The sequence below is a fragment of the Rhynchophorus ferrugineus genome, unplaced genomic scaffold, assembly GCF_030347505.1.
Source record: "Rhynchophorus ferrugineus isolate W39M unplaced genomic scaffold, kcgeb_rfMv2 rfM2, whole genome shotgun sequence".
NCBI lineage: Eukaryota > Metazoa > Arthropoda > Insecta > Coleoptera > Curculionidae > Rhynchophorus > Rhynchophorus ferrugineus.
In genome coordinates, this window is record NW_027472581.1 from 30,317,918 (window position 1) to 30,336,235 (window position 18,318).

Consider the following 18,318-nt stretch of genomic DNA (forward strand, 5'->3'; position numbering starts at 1 on the left):
ATTCATAAAGTAATTTTGATAACTTCACAATAATTTCACCGAGTTTATAAATGAGCTTATTGATATATTATCTGTCATATCTTTCGTCATTATGTGATGGTTTTTATTAAAATGATATTACATTAAAAAACATGATTTCGATGCAATTAACAAACAAAAATCAACTTGGAATAAGTAATGAATTAGAAGTATTAATCTAAAAGAAATTTTAAAATCAATATATAGCTACATATTTAGTTCTCAACGAAATTGAGTGCCATATTTATAGAAGTTTATTTGTTGAAACTATGGTATACGAACGGTATACAAAAATAGTAATCGACATATAATAAATACATCCTAAAATTTGGATTTATTACTATGTTAGATACCATTAAATGATATTAAAAAATGACAGCAAGGAACTGCCACTTCTTCTAAAAGTAATCATATACAAAAGAAAATACAATACTTTACCATATTGGTATTTATTTTCCTATATCAAATAATAAAATGATGGCCAATTAATTTAAAAATGGTTAACAAATTATATGATGGTATATTTAAAATCATTTACATTAATAATTTTACAAATATCTTAAGTATACATTAAAACAAACGTAATTGTGTCTTGGTAAATTAATATATGGTCGAATGTACAAAGCTAATTAGAAATTAGAAAACCCTATATAAATCTTACGTCTCTAAAACATTTATTTAATATAGAATCCAACTTGGTATCCAACTACTCTAATCCATCTTTTAAATTTGTTGCATAAGCTAAATCTAAGAATTATTGTTTTATTTTTTTTTGTTAAATTACAGTTGTTAATAAATCTCATATTAAAATACTCATTTAATTTGGTGTCATAAAATGTGTTATATCCAAAAATATTCAATGTTTCTTGAAGAATATATTAATATGTCAAAATGTTTATTATTTCTTTTGATATATAGAAATTCCATGTAAGATTTATTACAAAGAACATCACTCATAATTTGAACATATAATTATTTACTTTTATCAAGTATATTTCGTGCAATTCAAATCCGTCCTGTAATATTAGAAACTGTTTTAAAGTTACATTAAATAACTATTAAATAACCATTATTACGCAACACGCCGTACCGACTAACGTTTCCTCGGTTGCCTGACGTTGGTAACAGCGGAACTAACCTAACCTAAATTTTCAGAACTTGCCGGTAGCCTAAGGCCGCGTTCACAATCCCGGCTCTGTCTCCGTGTGCGCGAGTTCAAGGCTGAACGGAAGAAATGGAAGGGAAAAAAGGCAGCCGAGAGCGTCAGCAGCATCAGGAGCAGCCGTGGTGGAAGAAGCAGAAGAGTAGCGGTGGAATGCAGCGAGGAGTGGTAACTTCACCACCGTTGGCGTGGTTTTGTACTGCCAGCGGTTGAGAAGTTCCTTGACCTCGCAGCTGTCCGACGAGCAGACCGATGGTCAAGTCGGCCCTCTGGGGAATTCCCAAAGAAATAGCTGATGCGGATGAACGGTCGGTAATATTTTCGTTTCGCTTTGTTCTTGGCTCGTATCGTTAAAGAACGTTTTGTTCAAAATGTCAAGTGTGAGAGTGTTAGCAAGAAACAAAACAACTCATATGAATCCAGTTAGTATCAAAATTATGTTTCATACCTCATATTAGCACTGTATTATTTTGGTGTTATTATTAAGTTATATTTTGCTTCTGGTTCTTGAAAAACACCGATGTTATATTAGATGTAAATATTTCCCTGTTTTTTTTTTAGTTAAAACGTAGATTTAATTCAAGAACAGAATAAAATAATAAATTATGATAGATAATGGCATCAAGAGAAATTTTTTTTTAGATACGAGTAGTATAGAAGTAGTATATGAATTTTACCCAAAATAATATATAATTTAGAGTTTAGAAACAAATGTTTGTTTCCTTCACCATCTATCGAAGAAAGTAGGGCAGAACAGACTAGGTCTGGACTATACGGCAGGTAGGGTAGGTTTTCGCATTCTCTATCTCCTAGATAGTTTTAACTGGTCGCTCATCCTAAGATTGAACGTTGTCATGATGCAAAACTACTGCTTCTAATCTGGTGGACGAATTTAGCCATTTTTAAAAATTGCTTGTGAACATATGAACAAGTTGTTTTAATTAACTGAATTGTGTTGGGGTGTCGAGCTTTATAGGTTCCTTTGTTCAATATGGATTATCGTAGTATATCTACTTCTCATCACTTGTAATAGGAGACCAAAGCGATTTATTCGTAATACTGAAACAACATTTTGTTCATATAAAATTGATTTTCAACGTCTCTCATCTTGAATACTTGTGGTACCCTTTTCCTTGCTTGCGTTTGATTCATTACAATGTGTTGCTGTTTAAATTGTTGATTTGGAGTTGGGTTGATTAATAAATATTTAATGATTTTTCAAGTTCTTCTTGTCTTTTGGCATAGATATTCATTCAGCAACACCTCCAATACTTCATATTTTGTTTTTGTTGCGTCCGCTACTTCACGACAGAACTATTACTATCCAAATGTCGAGACCAATATGTATATAGCAATTTTCTTCCCAAAATAATAATAAATAAAATTCGGCGGAAAGACTAAATTAAAAACTAATAACTAATAATTATTATCTTTGTCTTACTATGTACGTATGTATTAAATAAAAACTTGACTGATAATGTAAACAACTTATTTTAAGTTAATCAATGTCCTAATCAATATGTTAAGTTGACATGAAACAGCACGACTGAAACTAAAACTTCACGTATGGGCTGATACAAGGTTACAATAGCCGCCATTTATTGTCCTCCAAGATACAATCAAAAAAAGGAAAATTATTTGAATGTCCTAAGCAACCTGGGAGAAAAATTTATAATTGGAGGTGATTTCAATGCAAAAAATACAAGATGGGGATCCAGAATGACAACTGAAGGCAATGAACTGCATAAAGCAGCTGCTGAACTAAGATGTAGTTACATGTCAACTGGAAAACCAACTTATTGGCCGACTGATCAAGAGAAAACTCCGGACCTGTTAGATTTCTTCATAGTAAGAAACATAACATCCAACTATATAAAAGTCGAAGAAAATTTTGAGCTAAGTTCAAATCATATGCCAGTGATTCTGACGTTGAGCGAAAATATAATAAGAAAAGAAAGAAACCCAACGTTATTTAAGGATTTGCTGAAGAATTTAATAATCGAATTCAACTAAATGTACCTCTCAAGACAATTGAACAACAATCTCAATGAACAATTAAATTTTGAAGCAGAATATTTCGTACTAAATATTCAACAAGCTGCTTGAAATAATATACCAGAAATTAAGAGTAGAATTAAAGGAATTAATTATCCAAAAGAAGTGAAGGAAATGGTATGACTCTAAAAATGACTCTCTGGGAAATTTAACAGATGATAAAGAAACTGATTACTCACTCTGGAAAGTCACAAAATATTTAAATGCTCATGAATACACATTCCATCTATAAGAGACCAATGTGGGAATTGGGCACGTGACAATCACCAAAAAGCAGAAGCATTTGCTGAATATCTAGAAAAAACTTTCAAACCAAACGAAACTAATATTGAACATAATTTGCCAGACATAGAAGCTGAAAATTCGAAGATTGATTTAGTCGCGCCGAAAGAGTTAACCTAAGTTATTAAAATTGACATTAACCCCAGGAAATCACCAGGCTACGATTTAATAACAGAAGAATTACTGTAAAAACTACCAAGAAAGGAAATTATAAAACTCACCAACTTGATCAATACAGCATTTATATTAAAACATGTCCCAAAAATTTGGAAGATGACGGAAATTGCTTGGATGACGGACTATGGCCACATTTGCTGATGATACTGCGATTATAGCAGTCGGAGACAATAGTGAAGAAGCCTCATGAAAATTGCAAGCAAGTGACCATATAAATAATTGGACACAAGCTTGGAAGATAAGAATTAATGAAAGTAAATCTGTACATGTGCAGTTCACCTATAAACAGACCGTACAAGCACCCATAACATTAAATAATACTATCATTCCATATAGCAACAACGCCAAATATCTCGGAATGAATCTCGATGCAAAACTTCGCTGGAAGGAACATATAAAGAAGAAAATAAAAGAACTGGAATTGAAATATAGGAAAATGTACTGGCTAATTGAAAGAAAATCACAATTATCAGTACATAATAAATTGCTATTATATACGCAAATACTGAAATCTACATGGACATACAGAGTACAATTATGGGGATGTTCTGCAAAGAGTAATATAAATAAAATACAAATTTTTCAGAACAAAGTCCTGAGAGGTATTGTGGGTGCATCCAAATACTGTAGGACTGATTATCTACATCGAGATACCCACGGTCAGTCAAGAAATCCAGAGAATTTCAAGGGGGCATGCGGAGAGACTCCATTCTCACACGAATATTGAAATATTACTATTGGATACCACCAGAACAGGTGGTAACATATATTAAAAAAATCTGCAATGACATGTATAAACATTATTTCACCCGAGACTGAGATAGGGCCGATGGGTCCTCCTAGTTATATACCTAGATTTAAGTTATCATAATTAGACGGAAACGACTAGTAACAATATATTAATTATATAATTAAAAAAAAACGTATGGGTTGAGAAGTCACTGGTGTGACAAAGAAAACGCATTTATTTTATGCTCAAAATTGGCCTTATTCATCAATGTAATCTCCATCAAGAGCCACATAATCATTCCAGCATCGCTCTAACATTTCAATGGCACTTTTGTAGAACGATTTATTGTTTGTCTCAAAATAGGTCTCAGTTTCCGCAATAATATCTTCATTTCGAATTTCTCGAACGAAATCTTCAACGAAATTTCTGACCGGTGAGCACATTTTTGAAGTCTGCGCACAGCCAGTAGTCGCTAGGAGCCAAATCTGGCGAATACGGTGGATATGGGAGCAATTCGAAGTCCAATTCATGTGGTTTTGCCATTGTTTTGATTGACTTGTAACAAGGTGCGTTGTCTTGATGAAAATCTTTTTCTTTGACATATGCGGTCCTGCCTTTGCAATTTTTGCATTCAAACGCTTCAATAATGGTACATAATATTCACTGTTGATGGTATTTCCCTTCTCAAAATAGTTGATGAATATGATACCACCGACATTCCAAAATACCGAGGCCATATTCTTTCTGTTTCTGATTGTTGTGCTTTTAGGTACTTTGGACGAGGTTGACCAGTTTCTGTCCACTCCCATGACGATCGTTTTGATTCCGGAGTGGAGTGATGGATTCATGTTTTATGCATTGTAATATATCGATGCAAAAATTCTTGATTGTTACGTTTAAAAATGACCAAACACTTTTCAGAATCATTACACGTTCTTATTTTTGGTAAACAGATACGGCACCAAAAAGGATCAAAACGATTTTGTAGATTTTTTCTCATTTGGACGTTCACTGCATTTAGCATCATCGGTGTCTCTACAACCACGTTTGAAGTCAGCAAACCAACTTTCCTCAACCAACCAATATCAAAGAAATTATTTTTGAACAATTGTTTTGAAAATAACAAAAGTAATTTTAACAGTTTTCTTTTGAAGGCTGTTACTAACTGAAAATGGTGCAATGATGCGGTGAATGCAATAGAAATTAGGAAATTAGACTGTGTTAGGCTCGAGACTTTTCATCCCATGTGTTATATACACATTCAATAATATAGCAAAAATTGAAATTTTCTTGGATATTTTCTAAGTTAATGGGTAGCCATTTATTCACATTAAGCAGATTTTTAAATTAGTAACAATTAATTTAGTATTTTGTCAAATTAAAATATTTTTAAACAATCACATCATACTAACAATTGTTTCAGGTGTGTATATCCAGTGGTTAATTTCAAGCCTCAAAAAGTTGCACTAATCTTTTAAGGACGGAAATTCAATATTTCTTCGTAATTAAAGTGTCGACTTAAAAGTATCTAAAATGATTAAATATTTAAGTAGAGAATACCCTAGATCTGCGGTAACTGAATCAGAAACTGGATGAATTTTCACAAACTAGACACATTTTGTTCTGATAAAACAGCTAAGGCCCCAAGGTACTTCATTAATTCCTTTAAGTACTTTTTTAACAATTTCGCCCTAGAGGCACTTAAAAGGAGTCACGAAGAACCCTAACGCTTAAATGACAATTGATATATATGCTCATGACATGGTCTAAAAAACTAATCATTATTAATGTATTTATCACAACACCACTTAACATATATAATAACAAGATAAAGATATATAAAATCAGGTTTATAAATTAATTTTTAATAATTTACAACAAATCTGTTACATCCCATCGGATAACATATCGCATTGTAGCTAACTTCATGTTGAAGCCTCACAGTTAGTTACTGCTAAAAGTTATCGAATGCTGGGTGAACCTTATGGCAACTATACTTTATCAATTGCAAGTGGTGATTTTGACACTGAAAACAAAGAGCTTTGAAAAGAATCATTAATGAATCGATATCAATTACAACTGATAAGTCTGAGCCGAGCACTGCCTGAAAAAATACAAGCAAAGACATAACAATGTCATTCTTCAGCACATGTTACAAAAACGGCGAAAACATACTTGTAAACATCAAAATGGGTAGTGCTAACCCAACCGTCGTATTCTCCAGACTTTGCTCCCTCTGACTACTACATATCAATCGCGACTTCTCAAAGCAGCGCTTAACTTTTTATCAATATACCAAATCGTTGATCGATCCGTCGTTAGGATCAAAAGATAAATCGTTCTTTCGACATGGAATCCGTAAATTGCCTGAAAGATGGGAAAAGGTAGCGGCTATAGATGGACAATACTTTGAATAAAATAAATTGTAATGACCTGTCACAACACAACTTCAAGTTTATAAAAAAAGCCTTTAAACCTAATTTATAAGCCTAATATATAATATATAAATTAGAATAAACGATAAGCAAACGAGTCATGATTACGAATAGATACAAATTGCTAAAAATTAAATAAATATTTAATTATTTATTGACATTTTATATCAATAATCTTAGGTCAATAATTATTTTGGTAATAGTTCAATAGTTCAAATTTCAATATATCAAATATAAAATTTAATCTTAATGGATTGACATAATGCAGCTTAGGTGTAAAGGGAGAAAAAAAACATATGCAAACACATTTTATAATACCTAAAAATAGAGGTCTTACTTCTGACTATTTTTTGGAGTTTTTTCTTTGACACTCATTTTTAGAACAATAGAGCATATCTTGATAACTAATAAACTAGTTAAAGCCTTCTTAGATTTAGTTTTATTGGCTCAAAACGGTATACGGCGTTTTTTTTAAGTTTAGGGATTATAAAGCGGTTTTAGAATGATATTGAAGTTGAAATTTTGTTTTAAAAAGTCCAAAAAAACATTGCGTGAGAGAAAATTGTCTTGATCGGCAAGAGTTGTCGGCCCATAATTCCGACTTCTGGAAACCGATTAGTTGCCGATTTAATTTGATTGATATATTATTTATTTTTGATATATTTTTTTGATTACATTATGACATTTTGATTATAAGCAACATTTATTTTTAATAACTTTTGGTAGATAAAACAAATTTTAATGTTAAATACCATGACTAATAATATTACACGTTACTAAAGATTACAGTAAACATGCTTGTATTTCCTCTATGGTTATTGCTTTTTAACTGTTGTCTGGCAATATTTTCTAAATGCCAAATATTGACACTTAATGAAATTAGTTCCATAGAAATTTTGTTAATTAGTAGATTTAGTTTATGATGTATTATTAATGAACTAACAAAATCTTAAATTTATATAAAAAACTCATTTAATACAAATGGAGAATAAGTCCAAGAAAGAGTTTGTTTAAAAATTAATTTGTATGTTTGGTTGCATAAAATTTTTATAATCGTAAATTTTATAAAATAATAACACAATTATATCAAAAAAGCCATTTTTCTGACAAAATTCTGATTAAAAATAAATGTATCTTCTCAACTTGTTAACAATATGTAAAAAAGCGTCTTTGGGTGTCCTCTATCAAGTTATCGGCGTACTATACCGAACTATAGCGTAGAACGCTGTAAATTATACCATTTATCAAGGTCAGAAATAATAGGTGGAAAAGCAGACAGATGCCACTAATAACATTACAGGTTTTGTCATTGTGAATTTGTTCATAATATCAACAATTTATAGAAAATAAATATTTATTTTTATACAGCACAACCGATTATGTTATTAGTATATCTAATTACATATTATATATCTTGAACTCTAAATTAGTTAAGTATTTGGTAATTATGGTTGTTAAATGAAAAATGACAAAGGTAAAGAAAACAAATCTTGAATATCTTCTTGCTCTCAGCTATTTTTTTGATTGTTTTAGTTTTTTTTTGCTGCAGTCTATTTATAAATAATGTGAAAGAAGCATATAATTTGACATTCAACTTTAATTCTCGTTATTCTGAAACTGATTTGCTGCAATAGTTTATTTGAATGTATCTTGTGTATATCACTTTATTGTGGAAGAAATTTCATATTTTCACACAAAAAGGACGCCTTTTGGTTTTGACTCAATATATCCGGACAAAGCCGAATAAATTCTTTGTAATTCTTATAGTAATTCTTAAGTAATTCTTCTAACTAAAAACCTTGAATTAAAAAGTTTGAAATATTATTTGAATAAATGCCACTTCATACTCTTATTTCTGAAGCACATTGAGGTTTCACGATTAATATGGTCAATATTTTCAGAGACAATATTTACATCAGACAACAACTAATTAAACTTGCTAAATAGTAATATAATTTGCATCATTATAGTTTCTAATTATTATTGTTTATCTGTTTCATCGTTTAGCATTAATTTAAAATAAATATTAATCATGATATCCACAGCTAGCAATCGAAAAGACGTTTTCCATTTCTCAACCAAAGCGTTGTTAATGCCGGTAGATTATCCTACTTTTACATAATTCACTGATACTGTGTCTGTACCGACGCTTGACCATAGCTGTTCTGGCCTCAGGGTTGCCAGTATATGATTCCAACAATCTGCTGTTGAATCCTCATTCAGCGAACATCACTAGATCGCTTCAACTTGAAACTCTTGATGGTTATATTACCTTTTAATCGAATAACACAGTTCCTAAAATTATTCCATAGAGCAATCTGTTCCCTGAATTTGTCTTCAGTTCGCAAAATTCCTCCAGTTTAGCAATATTCGATTGTAGCAGTGTGTAGGTTTTGAGCCATAGAGAAGAAGTAACAATTAACGTTTGCAAGAGCATTTTATTCTTTCTACCAATCACAAAAAACACATTTCTACATGCTCATTGTTCTGGACTCAGGGGATCAACTACTGGACCACTACCTACTATTTTAGTTATCGCGGATCAACGACAATCTCTACGTCAGCATTCACTTATTTCCAAGTGTTCCAATTTGATGTTTCACCTAATCATGAAGAAAAAAATTCCATCTAATATTAAATTAACGCAAACTTTAAAAATAGATTTTTAAGACATTTTAAATCAAACTTGGACTGGCAGTTTCTACTACTCAATGTCAACTAAATAACGTAATGTTCAGGAACGAGGATAAATAAATAAATGACTGAAATTACCATTGTTTTAGTTATCACTTTGAAATGTGAACTTTCCCATTGAACACACCGTACTGATTTTGGTGAAACTTGCTTAGCTACCAAAATGGTCTAAAGTTCAACCTAATTTATTGATTTACAACTTTACATTTGCTTATTATAATAACCGACGAAGTGTAACGTTTTAACCTCTGAGATGTAGAATTCGAATAAATGAAGAAAATACCAAAGTATTAACAGATGGAAAGCCTGCTATTATACATTATTATATGTATCTTTACAAGAATCTAGTTAGAACAACTACACAACTTCAAGTACTTGGAATTAGTAATACAAGAAAAGAGACTGCAATCTATGGTTGAAGTAATAAGCTAAGCTGAAGAAACTTTGAATATATTTTTCCAATGAAAGGTTTTCAGAATACTCAAACTTATGTGACGAAATTGACCTTCTTCTTCTTCTTGAAAAAGACACAGTGAGAAACCCAAAAAGAGACTTGGATCAAGATTACAGATAGTGATCTGAAAGACAGAAGATTAACATTATTCGAGACCAAAACATCCAGATTTGGTGAAGAATATTCTAAATCTTCCAGCATCAATAACAGTATGTTGGTAGAGAAATATATACTCACTCCGACCATGGACTACTACAACCACGACCACTGCACGTATTTTATATTTTACTATATACACTTAATTTTGCTTAATTACCTAAACCTATTTATCTATGTACAATATTATTTTAACTACTACCAACTAACCACGTTGAACGCGCCGCAAATTAGATTTGTCTTGTTCGTAATTTAATTTTGTGTATTTGACATATAAAAATATACAGTCGAACATAGAACCTTCTCCTTTTTTGAAGTCAATTAAAAATAGAAAGTGTACTGGAGCCAATGCTGGAGCCAGTGTAGAGTAGATACATTTGTGATATATTACAAATGGAGAATATTACGATGGCTATATTTACTGATGATACTGCGATTATAGCTGTCGGAGACAATAATAAAGAAGCCACACGAAAATTACAATAGGCAAGTGACAATATAAATAGATGGACACAAGCTTGGAGAATAAAAATTAACGAAAGTAAATCTGTGCATTTGCACTTTACCTACAATCAGACCGTACAAGCACCAATAACATTAAATAACACTCATTCTATATAGTAACCGCTAAATATCTCGGAATGAATCTTAATGCAAAATTTCGCTGGAAGGAACATATAAAGAAGAAAAGAAAAGAACTGGAATTGAAATAGAGGAAATTGTATTGACTAATTGGAAGAAAATCACAGTTATCAATATATTATAAATTGCTATTATATAAGCAAATACTGAACCTATATGGACATACGGAGTTCAATTATGGGGATATTCTGCAAGGAGTAACATAAACAAGATACAAATTTTTTAGAACAACGTCCTGAAAAGTTTTGTGAGCACACCCAAATACTACAGGACTGACTACCTACATCGAGACCTTCAGATATCCACAGTCAGTCAATAAATCAAGAGAATTACGAGTATTGCAACTTTTGGATACCACCAGAGTAGGACACATACCCAAAAGAATCAAACCATCTGATCTTTTGTAGTGTTGTGTAGTGAGGTGCGTATAATAAAAAATACAGCAGTCACATGTGTAAACATTATTTCACCAGAAACAGAGATAAGGCCGATCGGTCCTCCTAGTTATATACCTAGATTTAAGTTATCATAAAGACAAATTGTAAGTTAGTCGGAAACGACTAGCAACAATGTAATAATTAAATAATAATAAAAAAAGTTAAAATAATTGTGAAGCCGAGAATTTGAATTACTAGTGTCAAATGAGTAACTATGTGAAATAAAGCATCAGATGACTTCAATTAACTTAAAACTTTATCAAATTTTCATTACAGTAGATTTTTTTACAAACTTCCTGTATAGACAATAAAGTACTTAAAGAACGATAAGAATTACAAGCATAAGACACAATGTCTCTACATATAATGTAACTGAATACACAATAACAGAAAACTATTTATATTTATTATAGTCATATAAAAATATTAATACATTAACCGATATTATCCAGAATATCAAAATATCAACATATCTTGTAGTTTCAAACCTTTTGTAGTAATCTATAGCCTTATTTGGGTTCCCACCTCATGCCTATTAATTAATTACATTCTATTTAAATTGAAGTAGTGTATGAAATCTTTGTTCCTCTATAAAACATATAAAATACGCATCTACACGTAAAGTTGTTTGGTTCAAAATCACCAACAAAAAGAACTGCTTCGTATATTACTCATTCCACAATTACCGCAGACATATTTCATTCACGTGGTACTGGTAAATACCCTAATACTATTAACGTCGATCCTAAGAATTGCGAAAGTTCATAAACAATAGCCGATCTAAATTCCCGTCACGGCCTATGTCAATTTTTTCTTTACTTATTTCGATCGTAAACGCACCGTTTATTTTAAGATATACGGTTATTCCAACAATAGGGAATTATCAAATAGGATTTTGTATTCAAAATAACTGGTACATTTACGGTTTATTGGTTTTATGGTTCGAAATATAAGATGCCTTCATGTATTTTACTTAATAAATTCATCTCATATTTCTGCCAACATGACAATACCGTGTCGAAACAACAGTGCTGGTTTAACAGCGATCCAATATTCGATTTATTTTTCCTTTTCTCCATTTAAAAACTATCATATCAAAACTATGTGCTCGACAAGCCAGCCCACATCAATCTGAACAAGTGGTTATCAAAAAGCAATATGTTTGGTGAATACGATGGGGTCGCCGGAACTTCTCATTCGAACTGAAATAATATCATGTAATCTTAACAGCTCTTGCAGAGTGTGATCCAGCGTTGTCATACAAGACTTGTGCCTGTTACTCGCCATTGTTGTTTTTTCTAACATTATGTCGTTCAATTCATTCAGTTGGCGTCAGTAGATATAACAGGTCAATTGAAAAGTCCCCGGCCCACCATAGTAAAACACATTTTTTCGGCAAAATTAGTTTTTTTTATTCAACATAATTCCCTTCAAGAGCGATACACTGATTATAGCGACCCTCCAACTTTTCGATACTATTTTTGTAGCACGATTTGTCCTTTGCTTCAGAATAGGCCTCAGTTCCGGCGATCATCTCTTCATTCGACGAAAATTTCTTCCCAGCGAGTATTCTTTTGTGATTTGAGAACAGGAAATAGTCGCTGGGGGCCAGATCTGGAGAATACGGCGGATGAGGAAGCATTTTGAAACCCAATTCATGGATTTTTGCCATCGTTTTCATTGACTTGTGACACGGTGCATTTTATTGGTGAAGCAGCACATTTGTTTTCTTCAAATGCGGTCCAATAACACTATGTAATAGTCGCTGTTGATGGTCCTTCCCTTTTCAAGGCAATCAAAATTATTCAATGCGCATTCCAAAACACAGACGCCATAAATAATATTCTTCCACGCTTTGGAGCGGGCTCATCGTGTGTAGTCCACTCGGATGACAATCGATTGCACTTCCCAGGAAAATGATGGAGCCATGTTTCATTCATTGTCACATATCGATGCAAAAACTCGGGTTTATTACTTTTACTATTGTTTATTTAGTCAAAAGTGATCTCGCACGGTACCCAATTTGAACAGAGCTTTCTCATACCCAAATATTCGTGAATGATATGATGTACACGTTCAGTTGATATCTTTAGAGTGTCTGCTATTTCATTCATTTTCAATTTACGGTAATTCAAAATCATTTTGTGGATTTTTTTTTATGTTTTCGTCGGTAACAACCTCTTTCGGGCGTGTACTGCGTTCACCGTCTTCGGTGCTCATTTAACCACGTCTGCACTTAGCATACCAATCCTTGATGGTTAATTTTCCTGGGGCAGTGTCGGCATCAAGCCAAGTTTTTGCTTCAAGTGTATTTTTTCCCTTTAAAAAGCAATATTTTATCAAAAATTTATATTTCTTTATTACGCCTTATTACACCTTATTTATATTTTTATTATATTTATAAAGTTGCATCACTCAAAATGCTAAAATTCATAAACTAATGATCCGACAGCTGTCAAATTTATACACGCATCTTTTGATGGTTAGGGCTAACTAAAAAACAAATGAATTTAATTCTAGTAACGCCATCTATATGTCAAGTCGGGGACTTTTCAATTAACCTGTTATGTAATAACAGTTTCATTCGATTTTAGCACTTGCTAATCCCAACATATACTCAGCTAAGCTCTATGACCATGAATATCCCGTTATGGTGTTGATATAAGTGGCTCTTTTGGACTAACTCATGACTTTTTGCCTTTGTGCACAGAAAACATTTAACGCCTGGTAAGAACGCCGAACTTTTTCAATCTCCAGGCGATCTTTATCATTGGCATCTAAATCATCACTATTCAATTGTTAGAACCAAAATCAACAATTGAGGTATGATGAGTAACATCGTTATAATATCGAAAAAAGTGTGGGCGGCTTCGGTAGCAGATTTATTCAAGTTAAACAACAAAATTAATGTATCTCTAAAACTTCATTCATACACTAAAACATTCCGTGATGATATAGAGTGTATATAGACATACACTGAATGACTTAATAACACTAAAAGAACAACTATTGTTTTATGTAGAGAAAGCCAAAACCATCGAATTTAATAGTTAGGTTAGGTGGTTAAATAATTATGTACATTGCAGCAATCGCTATTTGTTAATGGGCTTTAAAAATCCCATAGCCACATTCTCAAATAGCTCATGCATGCTCTTACACTCAATTTAGGTGAAAATTATAAATATACGCCATATTTCAATTAGACGACCAACATTGGAATTTATCTTCCAAACTCTTTGACGCCCAGTCAGCGAACAAACGGCGTTGTCAATAATCATTTACTTTGAGCTACCGAGACAGGAATGAGTGCTTTTCTCTATTTTAAGATTTAAATTCGCGCCAAAATGCTCGCCAGTGCCATATCATGTCAGTATACATATAGTAAATAAGGAAATTTGGCTGCAAAAGCATCAAAATTACTTGTCGTCAAGATCACAAATCAGAGATTATTAAGTTCGCATAGCACAAAATGACGATTTTATCCTAAATTTGTAGAAAAGATATCCATATATCTATAAAATCAATAAAAACATATCTACTTTTTTGAATACAAAAAAAATTTAAAACTGCTTTGACAATTCGCTATGATTGGTATATAACTTATCATGACAGACTTCTGCGGAATATTCAAGTTATATTTTATCAAATAAATTATCAATATTGACCTAGAAATTAAAATAAACACATTTTAATAAATCAATTAATCCGATTTCATTACATATATGTATTTTTGCGATTGTTTATTAGTGCAAGCAATTCAAGTCCTGACCCAAATTCTGTATAAATATAGCATGACATCCCAAAACTGAAACTGAAAATCCCTATACATACAACAAATCTTAAATAAATGTAATGGGTCTTGTTGGACTTCACGATGTAAACAATGAGTCAATCGGCCCTCCGAAATGAAAAGTTTTTTGATCCCTGAGGGTGTTCTGAAGCTATATTTTTCAAATGAATAAGAGAAATTAAACAATATTTTTGTTATCCATTTTTTACTAGATATTTATTTAGTTTAAGGCATATATAAAAGAAAAAATAAGTGAGAAGATTATGAATTTTTCATTTTCAAAAATTATAGGCTGATGAAGTGGGGAATTCTTAAAGTGTTGAGCCTTGGAAATATCTCTTTTTTCAAATTTCTAGAATAGAATACCCCTTATGAATTTAGTATTATCTTCCTGCTATGTTAATAACTCTGAAAACATTATTTAACTAATTAGTTTATTGATCGATATATCTCGGAACCTTAATAATCTTCCAATTCTGATTTTTTTGTCATGATCCTATGGAAGGCTATACATTCTTCTTCTGTCCAAGTTCTAGGAACTTCTCTCAGGTCACTACTACATATATATCGTTGGTCCTAAATCTCAAAGTATGCTTGGCAGTGCTTTTGTGATGCTCCCTGAACAGGATTTAATAATGACTGCTGAACTCTTTGCGATAATCTTCCTCTCCCCTCCCCATCGCAAATGTTTGTATCCATACTGACCTTATCCCATTCAAAGCGTGTTTCACAAAAAAACGAGGTACAGCGTTGTTAGACCCAATAGGCCAACCATAACAAACTCTGTGAAATTAAAACTATTCTTTCTCCTCTCTTCACGTTCCTACCCTTCGTCACCATGCCGTAGCACTGAATCAACTAACTAATCTAACTGACCAATCGACTGAACGGTCACTTGGTGGCTTCGAATCCGGCTGCTCACTATGAGTTTTGTCACCTTGCCCTTACTTCAGTCTACCACATACAAGACAACTGTCCACGACTTACCAAGATTAGAGCTATGTATAGGCTTCAAAACTAATGATTCCTTAACAGGAGAAAATACAAACAGACTAGCCAATGTTGAGATAAGTGTCGCTGACTAAATAATCATTACCACTTCAGTGTGGGTGCTAGTGTGTGCTGTATGATTAAAGTCTCTACTTCGTTATAGTTCTGTTTATTTACTTGTGTTTGTATCCATTGTATATACACTATTTATACATTTAGTCTCCCCTGTATGTTATTAATTTTATTTTATTTATTAATTTGTTATTTTATATATACACTTTAGGGCTGTCTTCGTCGCGTTTATATCAAAACCGTCGCAAAATGAAGACATCCGCCAAAGTCGCAAAAAAATCTTTAAAAAAACTGATCCGCGAACGTTTTAAACAACCCAATTTTTTCATCACAAAAACGTCTTAATCCAGTAAATAGCACCCATTCTAAGGTTTACAAATTTCCGGAAATTTATGAACAATTAGGTATATATTTTACTGATTTTGATGCAGTATAAGATAATGGTATCTTAAATAAACATATAGGTCTCTTTCTAGCTTTATCTTTGTTTGTTCTTATGATAGTAGCAATGTTTAAAACATTACTTTTCATCTTCGTATTATTCATGTTAAAAACATCGCTGCAGTTGTTTGACTAGTTGAATAAATATGATTTAACATCAAAGTAAGTGTATTTACATCTTTGAAAATTGTAAAAAAAATCTTGGTAAAATATTTCTAAAATGTCAAGTATGTTTGTTTATTCATTAATAAACGATTATTTTTAAAATTATATAGGTATCTGATATATGTTTATACATATGAAAAAAAATTGATATTAACATAATATTGACCAAAATATCCTTCAATAGAGATGAATTTAAGAGAAACAAATGCTCATGTGATATTATGATATAAAAATTAGAGACATATAAAAAGTGAAAATGTGGAAAATATATTAAATACATTTTTATATAAATTTTACTACTTAAAAGATTACAAGTAACGAATTTATATCATATGATTACTATCAGAAGCAACAAGAATCTTAAAATACGTGTAATATTTTTAGCAATATAATAAAACTTACATAATTTCATAAAAAAATAGTATTAATTATTCTAGTACCTATAAAACCAATAGGAAAATTAAAGCTTGTATAGATCAATTCTTAGACTTAGAGGTTCTTGGTTTCAAGAACTTTTAAAAAAATATTACAGTTAGTTATTAAATAGCTGGTTGATGATTAGACAGGACAAAAATATTAAGCAGATAGCGATTAAAATATTGCCATTAAAAAAACACTTAATTAGTCTGATTATTGCGTTCTTTTATTTCAATCATAGCAAAACAAATATCAAGTGCTGCCCCTTTTTTTAACGACTTCAAAAAACAATGAGCTGTTCAGAAAAATTCAGAAGAAGATGTTCGCTGATTTCTCCGTCATTATGGACCGATTTTCAAAAGGAGAGGAAAACCTCATTTCAAAGGCTCGTACAATGATTTCATATATTTTTTATCTAAAACAATCAAATATTGGTGTATAATATTATTGCTGAATTGATGTGACGAAAAATCAGAATTAGTTTAGTGTAAAAATTAATTAGTTGGATTTTTAAGTAATAAGCATATCATGTGAGACACCTTATAACCTGCGGGCAAGTCTGGTGTAATGATTAGAATGTTGAGCCCACACGCAAAGGTTGGTGATTCAAGTCCCAACGCGGCAGCGGCTTTTTTGTTTTAGTTTGATTGGAACATTTGTCAAATCACCTAGATTAGGTAGCGGACTCCTGGGCCTGAAATGTTCGTTATTTTCAATCATTGTTTCTTTATTCCTATTTTTCCTCATGGGGGCTGTACTTTTACTTGGGACATCCATTGTAATACTTAATAAAATAACTACGTAATTTATTAAGCAAATATAACAATAAAATTGAACCGACTTCAAAAAATAGATAAGGAACTCACTAAAAAGTAAAAAATAATCAAACTTACATTTTTAATAAAAAACACTTTTCAAAATAAAATATGTATGTTATAATCGTTGTACTAACTAAATAAAAATAAACAAAACCTTTATTTAGCATATCTACTACACGTATTTTAAAATTCTACAATATACACACAATTTAGCTTAATAACTACCTGAACTTATTGATCTATTTACAATGTTATTTTAACTACTACCAACTGATTGAAATCGGTGCCGAGCAACAAATTAGACAGATTTTTAACAGAGAAGATAGGTCGAAAGATAGAAAAAACTACAACCGGCAAACATTTAATAATTAAGCAAGTACATA

At 31.6% G+C, this 18,318-nt stretch overlaps 1 protein-coding gene and 1 long non-coding RNA gene across 2 annotated transcripts in view; both read left to right on the forward strand.

Annotated features, from left to right (window-relative positions):
- Window positions 1-1,295, forward strand: part of LOC143190546 (uncharacterized) — a 38,918-nt gene extending 37,623 nt beyond the window's left edge. Inside the window, exon 3 of the long non-coding RNA XR_013004273.1 lies at window positions 1,174-1,295. This is a non-coding gene — a long non-coding RNA (uncharacterized LOC143190546). The remainder of the gene's footprint in view (window positions 1-1,173) is intronic.
- Window positions 1,296-16,634: 15,339 nt separating this feature from the next.
- LOC143190554 (uncharacterized) overlaps window positions 16,635-18,318 on the forward strand; it is an 87,082-nt gene continuing 85,398 nt past the window's right edge. The window contains exon 1 of the mRNA XM_076394927.1: window positions 16,635-16,697. The gene's annotated coding sequence lies outside the window, so the exon portion shown is untranslated. The remainder of the gene's footprint in view (window positions 16,698-18,318) is intronic.